We start from the raw sequence: 17,459 nt of genomic DNA, 5'->3' as shown, positions 1-17,459 counted from the left end.
AACTGTTAATTTTTTAAAAAAATATATTTTATTGATTTTTTACAGAGAGGAAGGGACAGGGATAGAGAGTTAGAAACATGGATGAGAGAGAAACATCCATCAGCTGCCTCCTGCACAACCCCCACCGGGATGTGCCCACAACCAAAGCACATGACCCTGACTGGAATCGAACCCTGGACCTCTCAGTCCGCAGGCTGACGCTCTACCCACTGAGCCAAACCGGTTACAGCTCAACTGTTAATTTTTTAAAAATATATTTTATTGATTTTTAGAGAGGAAGGGAGAGGTAGAGAGAGATAGTAACATCAGTGATGAGAGAGAATCACTGATTGGCTGCCTCCTGCATGCCCCCTACTGGAGATCGAGCCCACAACCCAGGCATGTGCCCTTGGCCAGAATCAAACCTGGGACCCTTCAGTCCGCAGGCCGACACTCTATCCACTGAGCCAAACCAGTTAGGGCTCAACTGTTAATGTTCTTAGGGAACAGAAGGATAATTAGAAGCGCCATGAATGACCCCAGTGTTCTGGGGTTAGTCTAGTTTGGGTTTTCAGACTGGCCTATGGTTGTAGCTTCTTTATAGATTTCTGGGTGCTTTTGTTCTCTTTTACATATTTTGCCCCCTTTAATTATTCATAAACTTAAGATGAGTAAATGTGGGGACTAGGTCAGAGTCCATTGAGAGAGAGAACATTCTAAAGGGCTTGTGTTTGCATAGGTATAGTCCAGGGGTGGGCAAACTTTTTGACTCGAGGGCCACAATGGGTTCTTAAACTGGACCGGAGGGCCGGAACAAAAGCATGGATGGAGTGTTTGTGTGAACTAATATAAATTCAAAGTAAACATCATTACATAAAAGGGTACGGTCTTTTTTTTTGTTTTTTTTTAGTTTTATTCATTTCAAAGGCCCACGGGCCGTAGTTTGCCCACGGCTAGTATGGTCCCTTCGTACCTTCCTGGGTCAGTTGCTTTTGAACTCCAGGACAGTGTTAATAAATTGTCAGGCTGAAACACCTTTTTGGGAGTTTACAAGTGGTATTAATGGCATTTTCCTCCTTGAACCTGTGTAATGAATGTCCTCTTTATTCTTCAGTTTAACCTTAAGCCATGAAACCCCCTCTCAGCTGGGCCTGTTCTGCAGGCGCCTGCCTGCTTGGCCTGTTATTATTCCATGAATCACTGCTGCCCTTATTAAACTATTTTGGGCAGCAGCCTTTCCATTCTTCTCCTGTGAACCGTGAAGGCTGGAGTTGCTACTGCAGCATAGGCCAGAGTGGAATTCGAATATGAAGGAAAGAAAGTTCGCTGGCTTGTAACATAGCATTTTACCTTATAAGACAGTAGGGTGTATGCCCACTGAGACCACATTGTGTCTTGAAATTTTTCGTTTGTTCTAAAAAGGGATCCCAGAAAGTTCACTCTTGAATTTAAAATGCTTGAATGTCAGGCAGCTTGGTCTCTCCTCCACCGCTCCCCTTTTCTTTGTCTCTGGCACCTCCATGATCCCGGGTTGTGTTGGTTTTCTCTTGCTCTTGTGTTCTAACCTACCTGAGATCCATAGGCCCACAGTGTGGACCGAGACCAGGAAATAGCAGCCCAGTGTGGTGAATAAGAAGGTGGCCTCGAGTCAGGCCTGCATTCGAATCCCTGGGATGATGGGCAAATGGCATAACCTCTTTAAGTTTAAATAGAGAAAGTGGGGTCAACCTCACAGGGTGCTATAAGGATTACGATAAGATCTATAAGAACTCGTTAAGGGGAAAGCTGACTACTGGTTGGAACTAATCAGTAGAAAAAGTCCTCTGGCCTTTGTTAAGGAGACATTATAACTCATATAGTCTGATGTTTCATTTTAAAGGTCAGACACCGAGACCCCCAAAGGGGTTGTGCTTGTCTGGTGAACATGAAGAGCAGGTGAGAACCCAGGTTTTCTATCTCCTAGTCCTGTGGTTGGCAAACTGTGGCTCGCGAGCCACATGCAGCTCTTTGGCCCCTTGAGTTTGGCTCTTCCTAAGCCTTAGGAGTACCCTAATTATTAAGTTAATAACAATGTACCGACCTATATAGTTTAAGTTTAAAAAATTTGGCTCTCAAAAGAAATTTCAATCGTACTGTTGATATTTGGCTCTGTTGACTAATGAGTTTGCGGACCACTGTCGTCCGTCCAATGCTTTTCCATTAAAGCACAGAAGTTCCCCTGTGTTGCGGACCACTGTCGTCCGTCCAATGCTTTTCCATTAAAGCACAGAAGTTCCCCTGTGTTGCCCGCATTCTTAGCCTTGCTTATTGATGGACATACTTGTTGTTCATCAGAAAATACTTTTTCCATGTGCTGTTTCACACTTCTCTTCATTTCCTTGTCCTCTGCTGCTGTAACAAATTAAATGTTTAAGCCACAAAATTTTAGGGGCTTAACACAATACAAATTTATTCCCTTGCAATGTTGGAGGTCAGAAGTCTAACCTGAGGGTGTGAGCAGGGCTCTGTTCCTTCTGGAGGCTCTTGTGGACAATCCACTAATTTGCTTTCTCTGACTTTTAGAGGCTACCTGCATCCCTTGGCTCATGGTCCTGCATCACATCTCCTTTTCCATCACCAATCTCATCACATTGCCTTGTACCACCTCTGATTGCCTGCCTCTCTTTTAAGGACCCTGGGATTACATTGGCCCCACATGGATCATCCAGGATAATCTCCATTTCTGGGCTTTAATTTAGTCATATCTGCAAAGTCCTTTTGTCATACAGGGTAACAGTCACTGGATCCAGGGATTAGGATGTGGAAACATTTGTGGAGGCCATTATTCTACCTACCACAGACAGATAACTGTTTTACAACCCAGAATTCCCAAATTATCCTTCTTTTTCACCTATAGATCTGAATTTCTCAGTCTGCTCACTTACATTTTTGCTAACCATTTACTCTCCCTCTGTGCCCCATGATGAATTCATTTTTTTAAGACTAGACCTGTTCTAGAAATGCAAGGCCTGGACACCACCGGCCCAAATGACTGTTCATACTTCTCAGCCTACCTTGTTGTTGAGGAGCCACTGGTTGGGAATGGAGTCTGAGAGCATTTCCACAGCTCACTTTCTCCTAAACATGGGCTTCCTATAAAAATATTAAATAACTTGGGGAATGAAAATCATCTTCAAATTCTACCATGTGTGTTTGGGGTTTGGTTTAGGAAAGGTTTGCGTCCTCTTTTTGGATACAGGTCATGTTTGAGTGAGTGTCAGCAGAAATCTCATTGATGAATGTACGTAATCAGGGCTCCCTCATCTAAACCTAAGGTGCCTAAACCCTTAAAGTCTCAGTGGAAGAGACAGGGACATCTTGGGATTATGCAAGGCCATCTGATCATTTTTCTGGTAAGACTGGACCATAACTTTCATTAGATTTTTAAAGAGATTAGTGACCCAGGAAAGGTTAATGCCTGACTGAATTGATAGCAGTTGGGTTATTTTCCATTTCCTCAATAGGTAAAGGCCCTTGGAAGTATACTGCATATTTTTAAATACTTGATGAGATAGTTTTTAAGCTGCAACTCAACTTCTTCCACTCATGTTGAAATAGACTCCTACTGAAACCCATGTGTGTGTTTTTTGTTGTCAGCGATAAAAGGTTTCTTCTGTTTCTGCTGGCATATTCTGAGATATCTTTAGAACAAGATATAGAAAACCTTTGTCAAGTGTAATCTGAATCTTGGATAGGCAATATATAATTTGTTTGTTTAGAGAGAAATTGAAGATAAAAAATGTTTTTTTTCTCATTTTCCCTTGAACACCAGTTGTTTTAGTTGCAATTTGTTTTCCTTTGGAACTGAAAACTGGTGTTCTTTAGTGTTTGGCCATGCATTTCTTCCTGCCGTTGATTACCATTCATCTGTTCTTCTGACTCGAGTTTCCTCATGAAGAATGTATGATATTTTCCTGCCTTTATCTTTCACTTTACCTTCACCTTTACTCTCATCTTGCCTTACAGAACCCAAAGGATGAGGACTGACTGTTGGAATTTGCTTAGTTTCCATACATTGCTAGATAGATAAGGCTTAAAAATAGCAAAGAAATATTGTATATGCACAAGGCAAAATGGCAAATGAATTCCAATGGTGTGCCGATTGAGTCACTCCCTAGAATTAAAGCTTAGTGAGCAAAACATGAATGAACAAAGGTGATGGGTTGTGCTTTTTGAAGCATAAAGTTTTTTAAAAACAGGTATAATTTGGAATTAAGCTCAGATGACTATAAAAGGGATTATTAAGGTTCACTGACTTGGCAAACCAGCTTTGGAGCATCAGGCAAAGGGGAGCCTTTCATTGAATGAAATCTCCTTTCCTGATGAATTCTTGTTCCTCTTTTTAAATAAATATGTGCTGTTCTATTCCTTTGGCATTAAATAGGATATATACAAAATTTCTTTGAAAACTGTGGGACAACATATTGCTTTTAGTAAACCTTATTTATAGCCTTTTTATTTTTTAGGAAAACAATTTGTCTCATTTGGTCCAACTTAACTATTTTATATAGACAGGGAAAATGAGGTTGGGATAGGTGGTTTTTACAGCATTAATAAACTTTTTAGTGACAAATTTGGTGATAAAATTTAAGACTTCATACTCTGATCCAGTGATGTTTTCATTATACTATACTAGAGTCCCAGTGCACAAAATGTGTGCACTCAGGGGGAGTCCCTCAGCCCGGCCTGTGCCTTCTCACTGTCCAGGAGTCCTCAGGGGATGTCTAACTGACGGCTTAGGCAGGAGCGGGACTAAGTCAGCAGTTAGACATCCTTAACACTGCTGTGGAGGCAGGAGAGGCTCCCACCACTGCCCGCACTGACCACCAGGGGGAAGCTCCTGCATTGAGTGTCTGCCCCCTGGTGGTCAGTGCGTATCATAGCAATGGGTCATCCCACTGTCTGACCGATTTGCATATTAGCCTTTTATTATATAGGATTAATGGCCCAGTGCATGAATTCGTGCACATTGAAAGGAAATTAATTAGAAGAAATATTTTAATATTGCTATTCGCCCTTTCTCTACAATAGAAGTGTCAACCAAATTCACAATTGACAATGACAGATGGAAACACACACATGCGATTGGCGCCAGTGAGAGCTTTATGTGTATCATGCATGCATGAGTCAACTTAGCCTTATATATATATATAGAATAAACTTGCTTAAGTAGACCTGCTTTCTGATTTAGCTAAACTTTTTCTAGCCCAGTGAAGCACCCCAACTTCTCTTTCAGGTAATTGTCAGCAACACAACAGTAAATATCAACATGAAGCAGATTATTATTGTAGATCATGCAGGGGGAACAAAGGCTAAACTATTTAACTTCAGCAGTGTTTGACTATATTTTGCGCAGTGAGAAAACCTGAAGTCATTTTCAAAGTCCAGCATTTCTTGCTTCTTTTCAGTTGGGTCAGGTTTCTAAACTTCTAAATCTCTGTTTTCCGGCTAATGAAAAGAAAATAGGATTCTCCCGAGTCTCCTATCTACCTACTCCAGGACTTCTGTGAGGATCAAATGAGGTGAGGCATGGGAAAACACTTCACAGACATTTGGTTAAAATGTGAAATGCTTCCACCTGGCTATAAAGCAAGTCTGTTCCTGAGCTGAAGAAACTGCAAGGAGGCTAGTTGTTGCTAGGGAGAGGAAGCTGGGCGTTGCTACGTGACATCATTACGCGGTGCCCACAGTGACCATTTCCAGGCTGGGCTGGGCTGTGGGCCGCATATTGTGCCATGGGGTCTGGGCAGCATTGGCTGCGATTTGGTGGGCTGTCGCTCGTGGTGGTGGCGAGGCCTGTGTCACACTTGGGGGAAGCCGAGTGTTGTGTTGTGGGTGCCAGGTTTTCGGTGCCGTTTCTCTATGCGCATCATGGCAGCTCCTGCATTGAGCGTCTGTCCCCTGGTGGTCAGTGCGCATCATAGCAACCGGTCGGAAGGTGGGAGGGACGCTTATCATATTAACCTTTTATATAGGTAGACTAGAGGCCCGGTGCACAAAAATTTGTGCACTCGGGGTGTGGGGGGGTCCCTCAGCCCGGCCTGTGCCCTCTCGCAGTCTGGGACTCCTCGGGAGATAACGACCTGCTGGCTTAGGCCTGCTCCCGGGTGGCAGAGGGCAGGCCCAATCCCTAGGTGCAGCCCCTGGTTGGGCTTAGAGCAGGGCCGATTGGGGAGTTGGGGCGCCGCCCCCTGTCATGCACAGAACAGGGTGGATCAGGAGGTTGCGATGCCACCCTCAGTCACGCTCAGGGTAGGGCCGATTGGGGAGTTGGGGCACTGCCCCCTGTCACACTCAAGGCAGGGTCAATGGGGAGGTTGCTGCGCCACCCCCTATCAGGCACAGAGCAGGGCTGATCAGGGGTTGGGGCACCTTCCCCTGTCACGAACAGAGCAGGGCGGATAGGGAGGTTGTGGCCCCGCCCCGTCACACACAGAGCCGCAGGGCAATCAGGGGGTTTGGGCGCTGCCCCCTGTCACGCTGATCTTGGTGCCAGGAGGCCTCTTGGCTCCGCTGATCCCGGTGCTGGGAGGCATATTACCCTTTTACTATATAGGATAGAGGCCTGGTGCACGGGTGGGGGCCGGCTGGTTTGCACCGAAAGGTGTCCTGGATCAGGGTGGCGGTCCTGCTTGGGTGCCTGGCCAGCCTGGATGAGGGGGTGATGGCTGTTTGCAGCTGGTCACACACCCTTCAGGGTGGGGATCCCCACTGGGGTGCCTGGCCAGCCTGAATGAGGGGCTGAGGGCTGTTTTCAGGCTGGCGTGTGACTGATGCTCCCAACTGCTCCTTTTTTTTCTTTTTTTTTTTTTTTAATTCTGGGCCAGCTTTAGCTCTGGCTCCAGCTCTGAGGCCTCTGCTGCTGAAAGCAGGTATCTAGTTTGTTTGGGTTCTATAATCGAAACAGTGTTTCAACTCCAGCTCTGAGATCCCAGCTGGCTGAAAGCAGGTTTCTGGGGTTTTGTTTAGCTTCTATATTTGTAACAATGTTTCAAACTGCAAGCTCAGAGGCCGGCAAGGCAGGCGGGGAACGTTGGAGTCCTCCGTCACTGAAGCAAGCAAGCCTCATGTTCGCTTCAAGCTGCCTGGCTGCTGGCGGCCATCTTGGCTGGCAGTTAATTTGCATAATGCCCTGATTAGCCAATGGGAAGGGTAGCAGATGTACGGCTAATTACCATGTTTCTCTTTTATTAGATAGGATTGTCTGTGTTTTATAGACAGAGGGAAAGGTTGAATGTTGAAGGAAACAGATTTTCTACCTTGTGTGAGGTCCACCTACACCCACTAGCATGGCTAAAATTTAAGACTGTCATTACCAAGTGTTGCTGAGGATATGGAACAACTGAGCTGTTAGGCATGGCTGGTGGGAACGGAAAAAGACACAGCTACTTTGGAGAGCAGTTTGGCAGTTTCTAGTGTGAAGCACTTTGATCCGATGGCCTGCTCTTATGCATTTACCCAATACAAAGGCCTGTATGTTAATTACCGCTTTATCATAACAACTGAAAGCTGGAAACAGCTCATGTTCATCAACTGGTGAATTGATAAATTGTGGTATATTTATATAATGGAATACTATTCAGCAATGAAAAGGAAGGGACTGCTGATACTAGCAACACTGTGGCTGGAACTCAAAAACATTATGTTGAGAGAAAGAAGCATATTCTGTGAGTCCATTTATATGAAGTTGTAGAACAAACAAAACTAATTGATAGTGATAGAAACTAGGAAGATCACTGTGGTGGGACTTGATTACAGAAGGCCAGGATGGAACTTCTGGGGTGAAGGAGATGTTAATATATGTTCGTTTGAGGTTGTGGTTACATAGACCTGTGCATTTGTCCAAATTCATTAAACTGTGCTCTTAGAAGGGGTGCATTTTATTGTATATAAATTGTACCTCAATGAAGTTGATTTAAGAGCATAATGAGGAGCAAAGGTGTTGAATAGCAAAGCACAGTTGGTATAAAGCATAAACTATTTTTACCATGCCATTGAATTTTCTCTGATCTCATTTTCTCTCTCAGAACTCTGGTCCTTCTGTTATTGTCTCTTGCCACTTGCCTGAGATTACAGGTATAACGACAAGCCAGCGTTTCATTGTGGAAAAAAACAAAACTGAACAATCCACCCATGCACATTTCCATGAGCAAGTTTCGTCTGTGCTTGAGGATATCATGGGAATCATTTAAAGCTTCAGTTATTAATTCTTCTTTAGTTACAAAAATTTACCAGCACAACTATATATGCCAATAAAATGATCCCTGGAGAAATGCCAAATGCTTTCCGATTCTCTAGAAGGAAATTTAGGGAATTTGTAGACTGAGTAGGTTCACTTTATAGCCATATTCTCTGCTAAAAAATCCAAAAATAAAAGCATTGGCATCACAGTTGGTGTTCTGAGTCATATTTTAAATCCTGCAAGCCTGTAGCTTAAGCAAAGTTCTATTCAGAAAACCCTTAAAGGGTGTGTATATGATATATCTTTGTCTTGCCAACTCCCCTGCCAGCATCTCTCAGACATTTTGTTCAGTGATGTCTAAGGCTAGAACTGAAGTCACATGAGTCCACTTGAAGTGAGGTCTAGACATAAGATGAATTTAGCATTGCTTCTAACTGAGTTAAAGATTGCTGAGAGCTTTCTCCTTGGTGTGCTGGAGAATTATTAAGTAACTTTTAGAACCCAGGGCACATTATGGGCCATCTAATGAAATAACATTTAAGGATTATATTTATCCAAGTGTTCTTTTGCTCAACTAAAACAAAACAGCACCCCAGTATTCTTTGATATAGTTGTGCCTGTATGACTTCCACATGGGTCCGTTTATTAGTTTATTCACTGAACATTTGACTACCTATGAGATGACAGGCATTTTGCTGGACAGCAGGATATAAAGATGAGAAAGAAGAGCATCTGTCCTCTAGGAGCTTATAATTCGGTAAAAAGAGAAGACATGCAAACAAATATGTTTATGATACAGTTGCTACGACAGGTATGTGCAAGGGCAGCCTGTGTGTGCTCGCCTGGGAATGTTAAGTCCCTCTGTTCTAACGTGGAATTTAAGGCCAATGCTTCCTTATTGATTTGCTGTCTGGATGCTCTATTTGTTGATAAAGTAGAGTATTAAAGTTTCCTACTATTATTGTATTGCTGTCTATTTTCTCCTTTAGGTCTGTTGATATTTGCTCTATGTATTTAGGTGCTCCTATGTTGGGTGCATAATATTTATAAGTATTATACACTCTTGTTGGATCGACTCCTTTATCATTATACAATGACCTTCTCTGTCACTTAGACAGTCTTTGTCTTAAAGTCTACTTTGTCTGAGGTAAGTATTTCTATCCCAGCTTTCTTTTGGTTTCCATTTGCATGGAAAACCTCTTTCCATCCCTTCACTTGCAGTCTGTGTGTGTCCTTACATCTGAAGTGAGAAGGCAGCAAATAGATGGTTGTTTTTATCCATTCAGCCACTCTCTGTCTTTTGATTGAAGAATTTAGTCCTTTTACATTGTGTTCACTGTTTTCTGGCTGGTTTGTAATTCCTTTCTGCTCTTGCTGTGTACCTCTGTGCCTTGATGATTTTCTGCAGAGATATGCTTAGATGCCTTTCTCTTTATCTCCTGTGTATCTGGGTATGTTAGGCAGGAATGGATGGAAAGAAAGCCTCATCTGAGCTACAACCTGGGTATGGCGGCTCTACCACGCTCACAGTGGGGCGGGGCCTGCTGCACAGCCTCAAGGCCTGTGTGTGTGTAACTGCAGGCAGGAGGATTGGTGTGCCGGAGCGGGCAACTGTGGTAGTTACGGGAACTGTGTGCAATACAGAAGCCTCAAGACTTCCTTCTGTAACGTGGTAATCCTCAATCCTGTACATTTCAGTCATCTTTTAAAAAACATTCATACCTAGGTCCCAGGACTGCTGAATTAGAATCTTCAGGAAAAGGAGCAACCAATCAATGTGTCTCCCTCACATTGATGTTTCTCTTTCTACGCCCACCCCCCCACTTCCTTTCCCTCCACTCTCTCTAAAAAAAAAAAAAAAAAAAAAAAATCAATGGAAAAATGTCCTTGGGTGAGGATTAAAAAAAAAATGATAAATTGCTATGCCCCCTCCCTTGTCCCCTTTATATACATATGTAGGCACATAAGACATAAAGGGAGGACACTGATAACGGCTATTTGTAGTTAATTTGTATCATCGCTAAGAAGGGAGAACAAACAACCTGAGCCAGGACAGTCTGATTCCTGGAGCAGCATAGTTGCGGATCTAAATGTCCTGGGAGAAGGGGATCTTGTGGGATGTGAACACCTTGTGACTACCTTCAGGTTGGTGAGCTGCTCCTATAGCCTTGGGGCAGCTGATGAGGCTGAGATCACTGATGTCCCATTGGCTGTCTCTCATTCGCTCTCTCTTTCTGCCTTTCCAGTCTCTCATCTCTGCATGTGGCTAAAAATAGCTCCCCACAGTAGTCCCACTTGTCCCCGAAATTCTGTGAATCTGGTTGGCTCAGCGTGGTCAGTGCAGTGGCTGCCTTAGGTTGGGTCATCCCAGTAGCTGGGGAGGGAAGGGGCTGGTCCTCTGAGGAGAGGCGCCCCTCTTACAGGTAGGTGCCTGTGTCCTGACCTCCAGTCATGATGAGCTCCTCTCTGCAGAGATAACTCAGCAAGTGCGTCTTGGGTTCTTTTGTGGGCCTTTTAAAGAAAGAACTGAGATTGGCGAAGACCCTCTGTTGATAGAGAATCTAGCATAATTGATGGAAAGTATCATCTAGGATTAGATTTGCACTCCAAAGATGAAAAATAATTTGCTTAATTGGTTCCATTGCTGATACTGTGTGTGTGTGAGGGGGCGGCCATTAGGGGAGTTGGGAGCTATATTTCAGAGAATCTCTGATGGTCATACTTATATGTTTGCTCTTTTTTTTTTCTTCTCCTAAAACTAACTCAGACCTGCCCTTCCCCTCCTTCTGTATTGACCCTTAGCTGATTAGCTTACTTTGTATTCAGAGTTAATGATGTGGTTTTCCCTAAGGAGGATGATCGTCACGTTTCCCAAGAAGCTCAGAGTCACTGAGAATATGGCCTGGTTGTATGGGTTGGGTTTGGGGACGGGGACAGAGATCCTTGACCTGAAACCCTGAAGCAGGGCTGGGGATTAAGCACAAATAGCAGGGTTGACAGCAAGGCTCTGAGTCAGGACCAGGTGGTCAGGATGAGGTCAGGCTGAGGACTGGGGGCCGAGCTGGCAGCTCCCTGTAAGCCAGCAGAGAGCCAGCAGAGGGGTCAGGGAGGGTGGGAGAGGGTAGGGAGCGTGGCCCGAGTTATTACAAATTTCCCGACTCTCATTTGGGGTTTATTGCAAAGATGAATCACATAATGCATTCTGTGTCTTTAATTGTTTAATAAGCAATACGTATTAGTGAAGCCACATTCTAAAGGCACCAAAGTATTCACTGAAAACTTGATTTCCCTCCCAGCCTTGTCACTCAGCCACACAGCTCCCTGCGTGAGAATAGTTTCCTGGTTGAGGAGGTCATAGCATGAAGAGGCAGATTGGTCAGGTCACACCGTGGCAAGGGCAAGCCTGCCCTTCTAACACCAGAGTTTGTGCTGTGCCCAGTTCACCTCACTGTGTTCTGTTGGGGCCCTTGGTAACCTAGTTCAGACACTCAGCATTTATGGGTCGTTTTTGTTACTATTTTTAAACCATCTATTTTCTATTTCTATCTAAACAATACCTTCTCTGAGGCCAGGCCAATCCCATTAGTCCCTATTGCAGTGTATCTAGGCTATTCTAGGGTATTTTAAAAATGAATTACATCCACAACACTAATGGTGTTAAAGGTACAGAGATTCCACAAATGTGCTTGTGGTGCCTGCTGGGGGGAGGACATAATGGTGATAAAAAGCTTTATTGACTATAAGAATCATCTAGAAGTTGCCAGAAGTCATGACTTTTCATGTATCTTTCCTAAGAATTTTTTTTTTTAATCCAGCAGTTGGACTTTCTGTATGAATGTTGTACTTCAACAAGAAGTTTTAAAAAAACCCTATAATGAGAATTTGTTTGTTTGCTTTCATTTCCAGATAAGCAGACATTTATTGAAATTAGTATTTTGGGAGAGTAGCAAAATGCTACAGACACTCCCAGCCTTATAGAATTCTCATGAATGGTTTTGTATGTCTGAATAGCGGTGGGATGGGATTCCCACGGTGGACATGGCTTGTATTTGTCCACTGGCTTAGGATACCTGGTGAATGATGGGACCAGAGGGTGTGCACCCTACTTCCCGATGCTGTAGACAGGGAACTGCCACTCTGAGGTTCGTTCTGGAGTTGAATTTGGAAGGCAATTTCACTCTGTAAGTGCCATCAGCTCTCTGTTTCAAGTGCATTGCACAGATCTCTCTGGGTCCCATGGGTACATGACCATGAGATAACAGATTTCTATGAAAAAGTGTTTTGAGTTTCAAATAGCTGATTCATAATTACCCTTTGGAACAAAACCTCCCAAAAGTTGAGATGATTCGTGATTGTGCTTGCTTTATTTCCTTGCTCATTTAACTGCAGACAGTGAAATTCAGGCTTTGCATTAGCTTGGGTTCTTTTGACTCGTGATGGTTTGACTAGTGAATACTGAGCACATACATGTCTCTATTTTAACCTACATGGTGGTATTTCTGAGAAGTAGAGTTGTGGTAACCTTTTTTTTTTTTAATGTGAACCTTTGCTAAATGTAAAGCAAGCAGACAGATCAAAGATCAAGCAATTGTTTTGGAGCTTAAAGGTCATTTTAACGTCACATCTAGATTTGGCTTCTAGTCTTTCTGTGAGGGCTTTAGTCAGACCCCTGGTTGCTTGTAGATAGGCCCTCAGTGATCTAAGCTGATACTGCCTGCCAGGGGAGAAGAGGGCCTTCAAGCTCTTGGAGGACCCCGTGTTTTATTTCTGGACATGACTGTCAGCAGCCTCTCACCTGAGGAGGAGTCTTGGTGACCTGTTAGTGTTCTCCGATGACCAGTATGGCAGCCCCGGGTGGACAAGTATTGGTGTTTCCACATGTTGAAGTTGACTTTGACCTTTTGACTTTGCCATTTCATTCTTTCCTTTCCATGAGTTCATTAGCGCATATAGGTTCAGGCTTTATGTGAACTGATATGAAATTGTAAGCTCCCATGTTGATATTATGTACCTCATTTGTTTTCAGTTAAGTATGATATTATAAAGCAGTCATGGTGGAGTTCTCAAAACTTTCTTATTGGAGCTTTCTTCATCTCTTTCAGAACTCAGAATAGTTCTCTTCTGAATCTTAGGACTAGATCCCAGTGTCATATATCTGACTCAGCAAAATTAGATTCACCTCAATGCCAGTGGTTTTTGTGGAAGAAGCTGAGTAATTGATTCTGTTTGATTCAAAGATTATTTTTGGGAGGGAAGGATTTTTTAAGTTGACATACAATTCACATATCACAAGTTTTACCCTTTTAGAATGTATAAGTCAGTGATTCATTTTTTAGTACATTCACAAAATTGTGCAGCCACCACCACTAATTCCAGTATGTTTTCATCACCCCTAAAAGAATTCCCAATCAACCAAAGGACTTGTATGCATGCATATAAGCCTAACCAATGGACACAGACAACAGGGGAGTGAGGGCATGAGTGGGGGAGTTGGGGCAATGTGGGGATAAGGACACATATGTAATACCTTAATCAATAAAGAAATTTAAAAAAAAATAAAGAATTCCCATACTTCCTATTTCCCCCTACCTTTAGGCCCAGGCAAACACAACTTTCTGTTTCTATAGATTTGCTCATTATGGACATTTTATATAAATGAAATCATTTAATATGTGGCCTGTTTTGTTCATCTTTCTTCATTTAGCATAATATTTTCAATGTTCATCCATGCTTAGTATGACTCAGTGTTTTATTCCTTTTCATGTATGGTCAATTAGTTTGGGCTATTATAACAAACTAGAGGCCTGGTGCATGAGATTTGTGCACGGGGGTGGCGGGCGCATCCCTCAGCCCGGCCTTCGCCGCCTCGCAGTCCGGGAGCTCTTGGGGGATGTCCAACTGATGGCTTAGGCCTGCTCCCCTTGGGCAGTCAGACATCCTTAGCGCTGCCATGGAGGCGGGAGAGTCTCCTGCTACTGCTGCTGTGCTTGCCTACCGTGAGCCTGGCTTCTGGCTGAGTGGTGCTCCCCCTGTGGGAGTGCACTGACCACCAGGGGGCAGCTCCTAGCAACTGGTCGTTCCGCCATTTGGTCGATTTGTATATTAGCCTTTTATTATATAGGACTAGAGGCTGGATACATGAAAATTCATGAGTAGGTCTTCCTTTCCTCGGCTGCCAGCACCAGCTTCCCCCTGGCACCCAGGATCTGGGCTGCCGGCAACGGCTTCTCTCTGGCAGCTGGGACCTGGGCTTCCCTCCTCCAGCCACCAGCAGGCACCTGGGACCCCCAGCTGGCTTCCCTCAGGCTGCCCGCAGGGAAGCCAGGATCTGGGGTGGCTTCCCTCTGGCCCCAGCTTCATCAGGAAGGATGTCCAGAATGATGTCTGGAAGACATCTAGTCTAATTAGCATATTACCCTTATATTATTAAGATTACCTTGGACTGGTTGGCCTAAACCACAAACATTTATTTCTTACAGTTCTGGAGACTGAGAAGTCCAAGATCAAGGTGCCAGTGAGGCCATTGTCTGGTGAGAGCCTACTTCCTGGTTTGTAGATGCCTATTGTCTTGTATCACAATGCTGAGAGCTGAGAGAGGAAGCAAGCTTTCTTTCTGTAGAAGCACTAATCCCATTCCTGAGGGTTCCCCCCTCCTGACCTAATTATCTCACAGTGGCCCTACCTCCAAATACCATCACATGGAGATCAGACTTCAGCATATGAATTTGGGATGATACAGACATTTAATTTATAACCTATGGATAGTCCACTTTTTGTTTATCTGTTCATCAGTTGATAGACATTTGGGTTTTTTCACTTTTTGACTATTATGAATTATGATGCCATGAACGTTCTTGTACAAGTTTTTGTCTGGGCATACGTTTTAAAGTATCTTGAGTATATACCCAGGGGCAGAATTGCTTTCTCATTTTGTAACTATGTTTAACACTTTAAGGAACTGCCAGATAGTTTCCCAAAGTATATATTCCCACCAAAATGTGTGAGTTCCAATTTACAACCTTGCTAGCACTTGTTATTATCTGCATGTTTGTTTGCTTGTCTATATTTTTTTTGTAGTTATAGTTTGTATTTCTTTCATGGTTAATGATGTTGAGCATTTTTTCATGAACATCTGTGCATCTTCTTTGGAGAAATGTCTATTTAAGTCCTTTGCCCATTTGAAAAATTGGGTTGTTTTTCATTGTTGAGTTGTAAGAGTTCCTTATATATTCTGGATACTAGACCCATATTAGATATATGATTTGCAGAAATTTTCTCCCATTCTTGGGTTGTCTTTTCATTCTCTTGATGTTTATCTTTTGAAACATAAAATTTTAAAATTTTGATGAGGTCCAACTTACTATTTTTTTCTTTTATTGCTTTTGCTCTAGGTGTCATAGCTAAGAGAAGATGACCTAATCCAAGATCAGGAAAATTAACCCCTATGTTTTTTCAATTATTTCATAGTTTTAGCTCTTACATTTAAATCACTGGACCATATTGAGTGAATTTTTGTATGTGGTATAAAGTAGGGATTCAACTTCATCCTTTTGCATGTGAAAATAATACACTTTTCCCAGTACCATTTGTTGAAAAGCCTATTTTCCTCCATTGAATTGTGTTGGCTCCTTTGTCTAAAATGAATTGGCCATCCATGTGAGAGTTTAATTTCTGCATTTTCAATTCTGTTCCATTTTATCTATATGTCTGTATGCCAGTACACACTATCTTGATTCTTGTAGCTTTGTGGTAAGTTTTGCAAGAATGAAGTATGAGTTCTACAAATTTGTGAAGATTATTTTTTTGATATGATGTTGATATCCACTCTTCTTCCTCACATTCTTTGAGATATCTTTTCTCTGTCATCATAAATTCATATTAGAACTGTTGCTTTGAATTGGCCGTGAATTCAGTTTCAGGTATAAACTCACTATCTATAATAATAAAAGGGTAATATGCTAATAAGACCGGACGTGATTCCGGATGTCCTTCTGGACTGAGCTGGGGCGGGAGCGAAGTCCAGGTCCCGGGTGCCTGCGGGCGACCAGAGGGAAGCCAGCCCAGGTCCCAGGAGCCTGTGGGTGGCCAGAGGGAAGCCAGCCCGGGTCCCAGGAGCCTGTGGGTGGCCAGAGGGAAGCCTGGGTCCCAGGTGCCAGAGGGAAGCCAGTTCCGGCAGCCGGGGGAAGGAAGGTCTACTCTTGCATGAATTTTGTGCATCAGGCCTCTAGTTCTTATATAAAAAGTATAGATTTGAAATCAGGCATATTACAAAAGTTTGACCACTAGGTCGTCTCAGTTTCTTAACTATAAAATGAAGCTTAAAACTGAAGTTAAAGGATAATTCTGAGAATTAAAAAAGTATACACACACACACACACACACACACCAATACACATATCTAGTGTGGCGCCTGGGAAATGATAGATACAAAATAAATTATCTGTTGCCTTTCCCATGCCCTTCTCATGGGTATAAAAACTTTCCTTGTACCTTGTAAGACAGTTCTGTTCTCTTCCTTGAAGTCAGCCTTCTTCTGTTTAGAAACTTCCTCCAAAAATGTCATATGTATTGGTACTACTGAATTTTCTAGTCTATTCTGTGGTATTGTTTGTAGTACAGTGTTTCAGATTTCATTCACTGCTTTATCACCAATGTTTAGAAGTACTTGACCAAATAGTAAGTGACCAGTAAACATTTGTTAAGTGAATACTTTGTTGATTCCACGTTCTTTTTTCCTTGGTAAATATAGTGCCGATTTCTTGGAAGTAGGAAGTAAGCATACATAACAGTTGCATGAATATTTACTTTATGATATATATTTTCCACAAGATGTTTTTGGGCAGTTTGTCCAGTTAACTGAGTGCCACTCCTGGAGATGATGATGCATTTCCCTTTCAGGTGTTTCTGTTATCGGTAGAAGTGGAGTTCTTGGGATGCCTCAGGGAAAATAATTTCCTGAGGTCCCCAGGGGAGGGTGGGTTTTTGTGGAAAGTGTTATTAATGATGTAAAATTAAGGGGGTTCCTCTTCAAAGTCCCATCTCTGTTCGTCCCGCCATGGAAGAAGTCCAGTCTTTTCTGCAGCAGGGCTAGGATTAAGGCCATTGCCCATAATATCTACTTCATATTAAAGTCCAGTCCACTTCAGCATCTGGCTAGCTTAGCTCGTGGTTCCCAGCTGCAGTCCATTGCATGGGGGGTCCACATGGCCCATGCAGCTGCTTAAGACCTCATGGCTATGAGAGAGAACAGGGAGGCCAC

General features: G+C 43.1%; 1 protein-coding gene across 1 annotated transcript in view; it reads left to right on the top strand.

The window, feature by feature from the left end:
- OSBPL3 (oxysterol binding protein like 3) overlaps positions 1 to 17,459 on the top strand; it is a 162,851-nt gene that overhangs the window by 48,845 nt on the left and 96,547 nt on the right. The window contains exon 4 of the mRNA XM_081102192.1: positions 14,680 to 14,730. The gene's annotated coding sequence lies outside the window, so the exon portion shown is untranslated. The remainder of the gene's footprint in view (positions 1 to 14,679; positions 14,731 to 17,459) is intronic.

This window comes from Myotis nattereri (genome assembly GCF_964212035.1).
Source record: "Myotis nattereri genome assembly, chromosome: 11".
In the NCBI taxonomy this organism is placed as follows: Eukaryota; Metazoa; Chordata; class Mammalia; order Chiroptera; family Vespertilionidae; genus Myotis; species Myotis nattereri.
Note: the sequence above shows the minus strand (reverse complement) of the source record. Positions and strands in the feature narration are given on the sequence as shown.